Source organism: Nanorana parkeri, unplaced genomic scaffold (genome assembly GCF_000935625.1).
Source record: "Nanorana parkeri isolate BGI_ZX_2015 unplaced genomic scaffold, ASM93562v1 scaffold627, whole genome shotgun sequence".
Lineage (NCBI taxonomy): Eukaryota > Metazoa > Chordata > Amphibia > Anura > Dicroglossidae > Nanorana > Nanorana parkeri.
The window spans coordinates 172,723-187,248 of NW_017306895.1; positions in this window are offsets into that span (position 1 = coordinate 172,723).

Genomic DNA, 14,526 nt, shown 5'->3' on the forward strand with positions numbered 1-14,526 from the left:
TTGAAATCATCATTTTAGCTGCAATAATCAGGTATAGAAGTTTTTGTATTTATGTAGGACCTTGTTTCTTATGTGCAAAAGGAAGTAGGTGGGGTCATAAGGAGGATTTACGTTTGTTACCATAGGGATATTGTGACAAAGTGCTTGCCATAAGGATCCTAAGTTGGGGAAGGTCAGAAATAGGTGGGGTAATGTCCTCTCATTACTGAAGCATTTCAAGCAGAAGGGGCTATATGGCTAAAATAAAATTCAAGTTTCACTGGAGTGTAGAACCAGTGGGCAGACAGTTTATATTTAGACTCCTGGGGTTGATTTTTTAAAGTCAAATAAGCTGTTCAGGAGGGAATTTGCATTTTACATGGATAATTACCCTAAGATTAGTGAATTTGGTAAAAATTAACGTTGTAAATTCTACACAATCACATGCAAACCCCCCCATTATTTTTGCTTACACATAATTGGATAATAGAAATGAGCAGAACTTCACCTCAGTCTCCAAGCCAAGGGTATAGTCTCCATCTATCCTTCTTTGATGATCTTTTAAAAGAAGTGATCTTTTCTCAGGGGTGTTTAAACCTTTAAAAAAGAGTGAGTCCCACTCAGAAGGTAGTAAAGAGGACAGGAGGAGGAGGGTAGAGTGGAAGTCAGGTCTGATGGGAAAGGGAGTATATGGGGCTACAGTGGGGAGGGTTAGGTAGGTAGAGAGCTAGGGGGAGTAGGGTAGTAGGTACAGTATGGGATGAGCTAATGACCACTAGGGTCAAACAGGCAGTGACTATTTAAGACAGCTTTAGGTTATCGACTATTTAAGTTATATAAAAGTATTCAGATAACAAACAATTTCAGAACTCCAGTTGCAGTTCTGGAAGTGCTTTAGGGCCAAGAGATTTAAAGGGCACACTCACAGTGTGTCTCCATTGTTGACAAATCCCTAATGATCCAGTCCCTATACAATTATCAGTTTAATTTGAAATATAAGAGCAAAGGTTGAGCATGCCAAACAAGTTCAATAATATGCAGTCAGGAGTAATATAACATATGGTTCCAGGGGAGTGAACAACGGAGAAGGAGTCCTCCTAACCAGGTATCTAATGGTGGTGACCACTATCCATAGAGTGTAGGTAGTTACAGATACTTTAATTCCCTTATATTGTAGCACTAGGCTCAGAAGCATGGTAGTCAACTATGGGTAGATAAAGCAGTTATTCAGTCACAACATGCATTTATCCAGCAAAGTAAAGGGTAGTGAGGGGTGCCTTGGAGGTAGATCGCATAGCATAGGACATGAGAAACAGGTGGCATTGATTTGGTTTGCTTTTGAACAGAATGAGGCTACAAGGATCTCCATGTCTGGATTTATGTGCAAATGAGCAGGTAGATAGGGAGGTTTGGAGGAATACTTAAAGTGGCACTAAACTCTTCTTAAAAATGCATTCAAGTACCCCATTAAGAAATCTTAAACATGCTTTTAAGTAATCTATTAACAATATGAATATTATTTGTGTATCACTCACCTGTAGATACTCAGATCATCTCTGAATTCATGCTGACCCTTCAGGAGGGTGGCTACTTTGGCTCCCCATGGTACCTATGTGGGTTGTAAAGTAGTCATTGTTCCAAGCTCACTCCCATGATAGACTTCAATCTCAATACAAATGGGTAAACTAAACGTGATATTGTAGTCCATCACAGGAGTGAGCTTAGAGAGGTGGCTACTTTATAATACACACAAGGACAATGGGGAGCTGTCACTGCTAGCGCCACCCAATTGTTTTCTCTTTTTTTTTCTACTTTTTTAAAACTGTTTTTCTATTCTGCTTGGTACCACAGAAGGTACCGAGCAGAATTGCCGAGCCGAATGCTACTCGGCGGCATTTGGCTATTCACTCACTACTGTTCGGCATCTATGAGAATAGACCGAACAGCAGTGAGTAGCCTGCCGGAGGTTCGGCTCAGCCGATCCAGATGTTGGATCGGCTGAGTCGAACTCCTTCTCCTTCTGAGCATGTTTGGCCAACCCGAAGCCAGCCGCAGCAAGCCGATGTATGGCTGATTTTAGTCGGTGTACGGCTGGAATCAGCCGTACAAGCCTGAAGTGAATAGCCGAACAGCGTTCGGCTCACTTCACTTCAGGTCGGTTATTCACTCGGCTGCCTATGGCAGCTTTGTGAATAACCCCCTTAGTTTTGAGTGATTAACTTATTATTTATTGTATACATAAATTATTGTGCCACAAATTGAAAGCTGTCTGTGTTTCCTATGAATGTCATTTAAATAACTTTTTCCATAGCTAGAAAGCTATGTATGTGCTTTGTCAATTGTAGGCAGTAGACTTTTTTTCTTTATATGTAAGTATGTTTGATTCTGTGTGCAATGCAGTCTAATTGTAACAGACATATTTGATAGTAATTTTCTTTTGATGATCATTATCATATTCATGCACAAGTAACATTGCTGAACCACAAATGCATAATTTCTGAACAGCATAACTTTTTATTTATGCTCATAGATTATTTTTATGACTTTATTTACTAGATGCCTCAGAGGTATTTGGATTTATTTATGGCCCATGCTCTCTTTTTGCTTTGATTGCTAATAGTCCTTCTGTGGTGTATCTTATTTATCAACCACTTGCTCCATCAGGCTTTGTAAAGCATGCTTCTTTGAAACAGTGTTTCAGAAATATAATACTTTGACTGTAATTTTCAAAAGTTATAATCAAAGGTCTCACTTGCTAGGTACAAGTAACAAAACAATATTGTACATTTTGCCAGGTAACGGGTCCTAATCAAAGAGATAAGGATATAGTTAGGGGCCTGAACTTTTTTACATCAATCAATTTGGTAAACATTCTGCAATAGTTCTTAAATACATGCATGAGGAAAGTATGTGCTGATTATCTGAAAAATAAATGCACTGAAATATGCCCTCTGTGCCCTCTGGAATGCTCGCTTTCTAGGATCATAGGGCAGTTCAGACAAACCACAACCATCCTTTTCAAGTGCCACTGTACAAAATATTGGAATACATATTAGTTACTGATGGAAAATTACCACAAAACAATGTTCTTGCAATATGCTCTAACATTACTAATTGTGAGTCTCCGGGAACATGGCCATATGTAGTAACATGCACACCAGTGTCAACATATGGAATAGCAAAAAGATTAACAAATGCTGTCCTTTTCTTCTCAGCATTACCTCTTTCTTCCAATTCATACAATTCTCACCCCTCTTCCATTTCAAATTGTTGTTTAGTCCAGGAAGAAAAGCATATTTTTCCCCACTAATAGTGTTAACTGTCCCCTTGGATTAAAGGTAGAGTCCTTGCCCAAAGGAGAAGAATTTAGAAACTCAAAAACAACCACACTGTAATTTGTTCATCACTGTTACCTCAATGTTTTGAATCAATGTTGCCTAGTTGTCCATACATTCTGCCCGGTCTAAATTACTTAAAAGGCCATACTGGAATGAGTTTCTGTCTATTGGTGGTGTGTTGATGCTGGTTTTACTATCCATATGGCATGATCATTTCAGTTGGAAAGGGCCCTAGAATATAATGTGTTGTTATTATCAGCTCCACCACCACCTTTCTTCTTATATGTTGCACCTACCATTTACTATAATTAACTGCTGGCACATCTATCAAATTCATGATAAATAATTACAGAATGCACTGTAATATCAAGGAAATGTATTAGAAACAGATTGGGTTAACTGCAATTGACTGCTGCTATCAACTATCCAAAGTTTTTGTGCAATTCAGTTTCATAAAGTTATAGCTAATAATAATTGTCATAGTGTTATGAATGGAACCTAAATTTGATATCTAGTTTGTTTGTACATGGCTCCACTTTGTTTCTGAGTTAGGTTTGTTTGCAATGTTTACATATTGCTATTTTGGATCATGGAACTCAGCCATACACGAAAGATTGTCAAAGGTTGTTGCAGTCATCATTTCATGTTAATCTAAGAGATGAACAGATCAGAAAAGTAATTGAGTAGTTCCAACAATCAGCAAGAAAATGGTTGTTTTATTTTAATCTTAGACCTTGTAAAGACCCAGGATATTTGTATGAGATGAATTCATTCTAAATCAATTATTTATTCATCAATGAGGGCAGGGATCTTGGAGAGCAATCTTCCATATTTGCATATAACCTATTTTCAATCAAATGTATGCTGCAGTGAAAATCCATTTGGATACATAGTTTGTGTCTTGGGGTCCATATTGGTAACTTTCAATCAATATTACTTATGCATATTTTACTTAAGAAGAGATGTGTTTTAGAAAATGTAGGGAAAATTTATGAAATGTAATGAAAGAAGATCATTGTGGGAAAGAACACTAATGGACACCAGCCTAAATTCTTGCAGGTTTCTGGTCTTAAATATTCAATAATGTGGGCGTTTGACAATAACAACTAACAATAATTCTAAGGGGTCTATTCACAAAAGATTGAAGAGTTTGGAGAAGGCAGTAGAAGCAAACAATCTAGGCCAAAATAGCTGATTAGGAAACATTATCCAATTCAGCTCACTTTCCAGTTCAGCTATGTTGTCCTAGATTGTTCACTTCTCCTGCCTTCTCCAAACTCTTCACCCTCTTGTGAATCGACCCCTAAGTTTAATTTGCTTTACATTAATATTACTAATAGTAAAATTTCCCCATCACCCTGTCTATAAATTACCATGGCAAAACTGTTATAAATGGTAAGAATGTGGCATTCATAATGCACCTGCAATGCATGATGGAAGTGTTTCCTATTCTAGGAAAATTCTTACAGTCACAGAAAGCATGCTTTGCAAAAGTAAATGTGTTCCTCTAATGAACCTTCCCTAAATGTATATTGTAACACACTGTGGGGTCTATCCACAAACATTATTATGGCATGTGTTATGTGCTTTACCTAATGTTTCTTTCATGATTTATGAAGACACATCACATTTACAAAAGTTTTACCTTACATTTCTCAAGGCCACTTTCCACAGGCGGTAGTTCATATGGTACTTTACCAAATAATGCAATATTTCGATGCAACTATTTTTACTATAAAATGTATGTAAAATGTCATACATCCTAATTCCATGCATGTTATTTATCTAAATGTCTCCCCAGGCTTGTTAAAAGAAAAGTATAGGCTTCTATAATTGCCCATAGTCCTAAAATTATCTTCTGCAATTCTTCTACTCCACCACAAGATGTTCTCAGCCTTCTAGGTTAATGACCCCAAGGGGATATCACCACTACCCTTTATTTATAATGTATTGAAGCATACAGTGACACTAACATCATTATATCAGTGATGTTCTTTGCATCATATTATAACGAAAACAGAGAACTGACAATAGATTCATCAAAAAAGTATTTGTATCATCTCTATGCTTAAGAAGAGGCCTCCAAGGAGAGGGTCAACTGTGGCTGCAGAATGCTTGAGCTTTAGAATATTAGTAGTGTTTGCCTGGAGAACATTGTGGGGTCTATTCACTAAGCTGCCATAGGCAGTCGAGTGAACAACCGACCCGAAGTGAAGTGAGCCAAACTCTGTTCAGCTATTCACTTCAGGTTTGTACAGATGATTTCAGCCGTACATCGGGTTGCTTTGTGTGGCTTCGGGTCGGCCCGAACATGCTCAGCATGTTCGGCCGACCCGAAGTGTACAAGGAGTTCAACTCAGCCGATCCAACATCTGGATCGGCTGGGCCGAACCTCCGGCAGGCTACTCGCTGCTGTTCAGTCTATTCTCATAGATGCTGAACAGCAGTGAGCAAATAGCCAAATGCCGCTGAGCGTCATTCGGCTCAGCTGTTCTGCAGCGAGCAGAATGGCAAAATGGTTAAAAAAGTACAAAAAAACCATAGAAAACGATTGTGCGGAGCTAGCAGTAACAGGGATTGATCGAGCAGATTAAACCTTTCTGGGTGTTTCTCTCTCGGGCGGCCGGGAGCCACTATCTAATAGCGGGAGACTCCCAGAGCACCAGGGAGAGTTGGACTGTCTGTAGATCAGAGTCCCTGGTTACCTGGTAACCAGGGACACTGATCTCTCTGCAAGTGGCCAGAGCCAGCTGTAGGATATAGCTCCGCCCAGCTGTCAGAAGCAGGCTGTCGGCAGGCCAGCTTCAGATTTCACCTCAGGTCAGTCAAGCCGAGGCATATGCCTTCGGCTCGACTTAGCTGCTTGGCCAACTTCGGGAGCTGTACGGGCTATACTGAATAGCCCATACATCAGCCCTTGGGTTCTACTGAACCGAAGGTGTCCTGGGGCCGAAGCTAGCCGAAGGATCAGCCAAAGCTAAGGCTAGATCCTTCAGCTGCTTCATGAATAGACCCCTGTGAGATTATATGAGGAGTCCATTAGGGTAACAGGATAGGAGTCATATGGGCTAGGCTTAAAATACTAATTTATAAGAAATAAAGGCTGTCTTTAGTTAAATATCCTTCTTATGGGAACAATACTTATTCCACAAATACCAATTAAAAATTATGAGTTTACATTAAGAATATTGTTAAAATTATTCATGCAACTTACTGAATTGACCCTAGTGATGCAAAACACACATGTCAGTATTCGGACATTGCCATAGTAGTCTGTTACAACTTTATAATTGTTGATAATAAGTTAGCTCACTGATTTCATCACTGTATTAATATTTTCTGAACTGTTCACCGCCTATTATGTGTACTCCATCAGGATTATTCAATAAGCAAAATAGCAATTTGCCAAAATCTATAGCAGACAATTAATCTTTCACTGATCTGACTTCAGTTAACTGAAATTTAGTAGGAAGCTGTGAGTTACTGAGTTTTTCAGATTACTTTCTTTCTTTCACTGCTTTATTGAATAAACATGTAAATATGATTTGATCTTCCCTTAGATGATACAGTTATAATTGCTAACATCATAAAAAATAATTATTAAGATTATTTAGGCTTGTGTGAAAATATTTTTGGCAGATAATTCTAACTCATCCTTGTAGTAATGTTTCTCACTAAGGTATCCCCTTTGAGAGTATTCTCCTGTGTTTATTTACACTGCTTGACACACTAACATCCATTCTTTTAGCCACAACAATACTCAAAAGGTTTGGTTTACTATAGTAGAGAAGGTCCACTTAGCAAAGTAATGTTTTGCTTACTTTGGGGTTGATTTAGTAAAAGATAGATGTCCTTAGAAAAGTAAATGCTAATGTGCTGCAATGGTGTGAATGGGCCCTATTTGTTTTGGTTTAGATCTCCTCTAAATTTGAAGAGGGCACAATATGTATCCCTTAAACAGCTCCAACCCTTTGGTTTTGAAGCATGTTTCAAGCGAACTGCATTTATTTCACTTTTATTTATAATAAATTTATATGCAAGGCAGAATCCTGCTTTCTGTTTTTTTTTTATTTTGTGCATATGATTTTGTAATCACAGAGTTGAGTAACTAAAGGAATAGAGATTGTTCACTAAACAAATTAAATTCTAAGTTTGTAAATTGTATGAATACTGAATGTTCACTTAGCTTGGTAAATAAGATGGTCATGTTCACTTTAAAGAACCAACCATGTGTGAAGCAATTTAAAATAAAACATTTTTTTTTGCTTCTATGTGATTGGATGATTGAAATGAAAACAGTGAATCTGTTTTCATTTCAATCATTCAATCACATGGAAGCAAAAAAAAAGCTAAGTGATCATTCAGTGTACAAATAATTTCCAAAGTGACCATTTACTTTGCTAAATGAAAAATCTCTATTCCTTTAGTAACTCAACCCTGTCAATATACAATCATATGCACAGAAAAACCCAAAAAGCACGATTCAGTCTTGCATATAAATTAAGGATTTATATATACTATTGTTTTGGTTATAACATCTATAAGTGTTAAAACCTTACTTTTTAGTGATATGTCTGTTTTGGAGTGTACTTTTGCTCTACATACTTTATTAACTAACACTAAATAGTGTTTGTTTGTTTATTAATTGTTTACTTGTTTCACTTTGCAACAAATTGTATTATAGCTTATTAACTTGTTTTTTAGATAAATAATTGTAGCACAATAATCAGGAAAGTATAAAACATTTTCTAATTTAATAAAAACATGTTGTGCCAATTCTTTAACTTGCAATGTTAATCAGGAAGTAACTGAACGTAATTCAAATAAATGTGTAAATTTAATATATTACAACTTTTTTAGATTCAACATCTTTCTGAAAAGCTTTAAAAATGTTACATCTATTGGCAGGACATCCATAATGGTGTAAATGTAAGAGTAACTGCAAGGGACAGCCTACAGCATTGCTTCAGGCCTAGTAACCCAGTAACAGAAGGGAATTAAAGTTTCTTTGTTTGTTTTGAAATGCAACAATCATTTTGATAACCATGTAGTTCCTCCTTTACGATCTTGCTAAAATATTCGAGTAATGATATATATGTATTGCTGCAGCAATATTCCACTTTGTGAATACCTACCTGTTACACCTATGTACATATAAATGTTCCCTAGCTTATGTAAGGGTTACATCCACAAACTATCAATTTACAAGTCTATTCATAAAAGGGTGAAGAGTTTGGAGAAGGCAGGAGAAGTGAACAATCTAGGCCAAAATAGCCGATTTGGAACAATTCTCCAATTCAGCTCACTTTCCAGTTGAGCTATGTTGTCCTAGATTGGTCACTTCTCCTGCCTTATCCAAACTCCTCACCCTTTTGTGAATAACCCTGTTAATGTTCAAAGAAGAACTCCACTATTGATTAAAATTAAGCCATACAGGGGTGTTACCGCCGCACTGCATGGGTCAAGTGCTCATTTTGGTCTAGGGCCAAAAATAAAGAAGGTATACTCACTTTATCCTAGGTCCCACCTGTCTGCTTGACTTGTTTCATCAGCCTCTTCTCCCCCAGGCTCCAGTGGTCTAAGGACTCATGACATCACCACTTCTAATTTAGGTCTATTAGACATGAGGACACTGGAGATAGTATAAAATAAGTAATTAGCTTAAACAGCATTTTAAAAGGAAAACTAAGTTTTTTTTAAGAGTATACATTTTACATACAGATTTTACAGAACTTCCATATTTTACCAGCTATTTTTATCTATTATTATTATTATTAGCAGATTTCACATGCAGATTTTTAGATTGCAATGCTAATGGATATCACCTATTTAAATAATGCTCCACAATGAACAATTTTTGTTGTATCAGATTCATTTGGCAAATCTTATTTTTTGGGCAATCGCTATTTTTTATTAGCATGAACATTGGCAAGTAAAAGTGTTTCCTCTGCAGAAAATAACACAGCTCATGAATTAAGACAGTCAGGACAAATCTTCATGCACATATGAAGGCAAAACAAATATTTTTGTTTTGCAAAAAATACCACATTTTACAAATTCAACCTACTCCATCAGTAGGTCAGCAAATCCAAACCTACAACCAGCTTTTATAGCTTGGATCTCTGCTCTGTTTTGTAGCCCAAATTCCCCTTCACCCAAACTTAGATTTGTCCCCAACTAATTCTCAGTGTCCTCCAATCACATGAGTACACTTAAAGAAGAGAGCATGTCATTTATTGGTGGCAGTAAGCACAGCCTTATATACCCTCATGAAGTGTTTACTTTTATGCCTGTTTATCAAAATGTACAGCACTCGCTGTACAACTGGAAAGTCAGCTGGTCAGGGTTAATACTCCCCCCAATTTAATTCACTGCCAACTGGGGAACATGTGAACCACTGGCTTTTATAAGAGCAAAGTTCAGTGCCAGCGTTTTTATCCTGGCTCCACTACTGAATATGTAACCTTGACCAAACAGACTGCCAGCTAAGTCCACAAAGTCTGAATTCTGTCTAGAATATTTTACAGGTCATTGATCCATTAGGGGGTCTATCCACAAAACTGCCGTAGGCAGCCGAGTGAATAACCGACCCGAAGTGAAGTGAGCCGAACGCTGTTCGGCTATTCACTTCAGGCTTGTACGGCTGATTTAATCCATATATCGGCTGAAATCAGCCGTACATCGTGTGGCTTTGACTTTGGCTGCAGAAGAAGTTCGACTCAGCCGATCCAACATTTGGATCGGCTGAGCTGAACCTCCGGCAGGCTACTTGCTGCTGTTCGGCCTATTCTCATAGATGCCGAACAGCAGTGAGTGAATAGCCGAATGCCGCCTCTGTGGTCCCGAGCAAAATAGAAAAACAGTTAAAAAAAGTAGAAAAAAATAGAAAACGATTGGAATGATGGTAGATAGCAGAGGAAGCTTCTTTGCTATCTGCAAGTTTTTTTAGTATTCTGACAGCTGCTGTCGTCAGAGTTAAAAAAAAAAAAGGCAGCATAGGAATGCATAGCTAGATTCCTATTGGCTATTCCAATTTGCAAGCTGGCTACTGCACCTGCCCTCTGCTGCTGTCAATCACTAGAAGGGGACCTGATGGAGAACTGCAGGTTCCCCCCTGCTGATTGACAGCAGCAGTGGGCGGGTGCAATAGCTAGTTTGCTATTGGCTATTGCAAAGTGAAATAGCCAATAGGAATCTAGCTATGCATTCCTATGCTGTTTATTTTTTTCTGACTGACTGCGCCGCGGCTCCGATGTCAGAAGAAAAAAGAACAAAGAACAGAGGAGGGAAAGGTTTACTCTGCTCGATCGAACAGAGTAAACCTTTCTGGGACTCTGAACTGTCATTACACACTGAGAATCGTGATATCACGGCGGCTCTGCCGAGTTCTCATTGTAATGACAAATCAGCATCCCCTGGTTACCTGGTAACCAAGGGGCGCTAATCTGTCTCTGCAAGTGGCCGGAGCCAGCCGTGAGATGATGGCTGGCTCCGCCCAGCTGTCAGTAGCAGGCTGTCGGCCGGCCAATGGCTCGACTCAGCCGCTCGGCCAACTTCGGGAGCTGTACAGGCTATAGTGAATAGCCCGTACAGCAGCCCTTCGGTTCTGCTGAACCGAAGGGGTCCTGGGGCCGAAACTAAAAGAAGGAAATAGACGCCTAGGTGATTTCTATTTAATTGCTTTTTTAAACAATGTATGCTCCAGTTTTCAAAGATCGCCTAAAGGTGGACAGAGTAGGAGATAGGCAGACAGATTGGGGTAGAGAGTTCCAGAGGATGGGAGACACTCTTGAAAAATCCTAGAGGCGAGCATTCGAGAAGGTGACAAGAGAGCTGGAGAGCTGGAGGTCTTGGGAAGAACAAAGGGGGTGGTTTAGGTTATTGTTAGTATTTTGAATTTTATACATTGTGGTTGTTGGGAGCCAGTGCATCGATTGGCAGAGTGGGGTGGTGAACACTGATCTGTTGGTAAGGTGGATGAGTCTGGCAGCATCATATATGATGGAATGAAAGGGGGATAGTCTGTTTAGTGGTAGGTCAACAAGTAGGGAGTTACAGTAGTCAAGGAGAAATATTACAAGGGAGCAAATTAGAAGCTTTACAGTATCCTTTGTTAAGAAGGGGCGAATTTTGGAAATGTTACGGAGGTTGAGTCGGCAAGATTTGGATAGTGATTGGATGTGGGGCTGAAAGGAGAGCTCAGAATCAAGGATTACTCCGAGCAGCCTGGCTGGATGGGAGGGGTTAATTGTACTGCTGTTTATTGTGATGGAGAGGTTGGGGGAGGGAACACAGAGAGAAGGAAGTATTATAAGCTCAGTCTTGGACATATTTAGTTTGAGGAAGTGGTGTGACATCCATGTTAATATGTCAGTGAGTAGGTTAGTAATGCATGAGAAGATAGGAGAGGTGACCTGAGGGGTAGAGAGATATATTTGGGTGTCATTAGCATAGAGATGGTAATGGAAGCCATGGGAGGTTATCAACTGACCCAGGGAGGAAGTGTAGATGGACAATAGAAGGGACCCAAGGACGGAGCCTTGGGGACCCCATGGATAGAGAAAGAGGAGAGGAGGAAATAGAGTTAGAGGTGACACTAATTGTGCAGTCAGATTGGTGGGAGGTGAACGATGAGAGAACAGTCTTGGAGGCCAAGGGATTGAAGTTTATTGAGAAGGAGTGGGTGGTCAACTGTATCAAAAGTAGCAGAAAAGTCCAGGAGTATGAGCACAGAGTAGTAGCCTTTGGTTTAGGTGGTTAGTAAATCATTAGTAAGTTTCAGAAAGGCACTTTCTGTGGAGTGTTGCAGATGAAAGCCAGATTAAAAGGGGTGGAAGAGGTTGCTAGCAGTGAGGTGGCAGCTCAGGCGTTTCTAGACTAGTTGTTCACTAGGTATTGAGGTAAATGGGAGCAAGGAGATGGGTCTCAAATTGTTCAGACTGGTGGCCTCATTGGGGGCTTTTTTTAAAAATCGGGTTCACCAAAATTGTTTCAGAGGTGTAGGGATGATGCCAGTGCAAATGGAGAGGTTTAGGATGTGGTTAAGAGATTAGAATAGAGCTAGAGGGTAACTGGAGTAGTTGTGAGGGGATGGTGTCCAAAGGGGCAGGTAGTTAGGTGGATGTTGGATAAAAGAGTAGCTACTTCATCTGCAGTGACCGGATCAAATGAAGAGAGTATTGAATGTGGTGGTAGACAAGTGATTGGCAATATCCTGGGCAGTGAGTGAGTTGGTTGGAGGAGGAGGCGGGGGACGAAGTAGGGAGTTAAAGGTAGAAAAGAGTTGACGGGGACTGGATGAAAGGGTGTTAATTAGGGATGCACCGATACTTTTCGAGTACCAATGCCGATACTTGGCATTTTCATGAGAACTACCAGGGTTCCAGCGGTTCCAGCTAGGACCTAGCTCTGGGGCTCCACCACTGTCCTGAAATAATTAGTCAATATTGTTTTAGAAAATGTCACAGTTCAGCTGGCTCTTAGATTCCACATCCTGGGGAACCCCTGCCACCTACTCACCCAACCTCTCCTGCTTTCTCTTATGCAGCTTCTCGGCCAATCAGTGCAGTCCGCTTGTGACCAATCCTGTGGATTGGCCACAAGCGGATTCCTGGAAGTTTTCCCGTGTACTGAACCTTTGGCTTGTCCTTGGTAATCCCTGACTACAGTCTACCCTGTGCTCGCTTTTGTCCTTGGAAATCCCTGTCTACTGGCTACGCTGTGCTTCGCTTTGTCCCTGGAAGTCTTCAGCCTGTCCCTAACCTTTGATTTGTTCCCTGTGCCTGTTAGGTGAGATGGGTGGACCTAGGGATTGTGACCTGGGGTCAGCACGCAGCCAAACCCATCTCCACCATCAGGAGCTCTGGTGAATACCGGCTGGCTCTTAGATTCCACATCCTGGGGAACCCCTGCCACCTACTCAGCATACCATGCCACCTACTCAGCATTGCAGCACTTCCAGCTCTAGCTGACTTCCACTACCTCATTCGGTTCCCCTGCTTGTACACCAGCTCTGGGAGTCGTCAGCCTACACTGCTTGGACCCTTTTCTCTGAGTGTCCCTGCCAGTCTGGTGGAAAAGGTCCACATACCTGACTCCAGTTCATACCTGTGAGTCCCAATCCATGACAATAAACAAAAATGTATCAGTACTCGTACTTGTAAGTACTTGGGCAAGTACCAATACTTGTACTCGCAAAACTGGTATTGGTGCATCCCTTTATTTATATTTATAAAAACAAAATCATACATGAAAACAGATGTACAAATCCCAGGAGCTCCATGTGCTCCTTACAAATGACAGCTGCCTCCTAACTTTGGAATTTTTCTCTAGTCTAGTCTTGAAACTCGAAAAGTATTGGTACATGTACCTGTACCGAGTACTGTACTTGGTATCGGTGCATCCCTAGTGTTAATGAGTCTGATAAACAAAATCTTGTTCTGTGTGGAGACAGGTACTGTATTTTTGGAGAACATATTTATATAGGGTGAAGTCTTGCATGGATTTGGATTTATGCCATTGTTGAGCTAGACTGTGTCTTCTAAGTCTTTTAGTGTCATCTGTCTGCCAAGGCTGTAGTGGATGGGATCTGATTCTGTGAGTGGTGACTTGGGCAAGTGTGTCCATGCAGGAGGAGAGTGAGTTATTGTACAGACAAGTGGCAAGGTCTGGGCAGGAAAGGGTTGTGATTTTGTCATAAAGGTGGTCTGTTGCAGAGTAAAGAAAAGGGTTAAAGTGGTGACGGTTTCCACGGCTAATGGTTTGCTGGTTGGAGTTGTAGGGGCTTTATTACAAGGAGAGTGTAAAACTGACAAGGTTGTGTTCAGAGAGTGGAAAAGGATGTTGGTGAGATTGGAAGGAGTACAGAGGTGAGAGAATATGAGATCAAGTGTGTTACCATTAGAGTGAGTAGAAGTGTTAGTCCATTGAATTAGGCGAAAGGAAGAGGTTAGGCTGAGCAGCTGAGAGATCGCTGGGGTGTTAACATTAACAGGGACATTAGAGTAACCAAGAATAACAATGGGTGTTTCAGAGGAGAGAAACTAGGTTACCCATAATGAGAAGTTGTCGAGGAAGCTTGATACTGGTCTTGGATGCCAATAAGTCACAGCAATCAGCTTACTCCTAAGTTCAACAGGTCAGACAACACTACTATTATTTTTTTGTAGCTATATATATATAGATATATATCTATATATATATAGATATA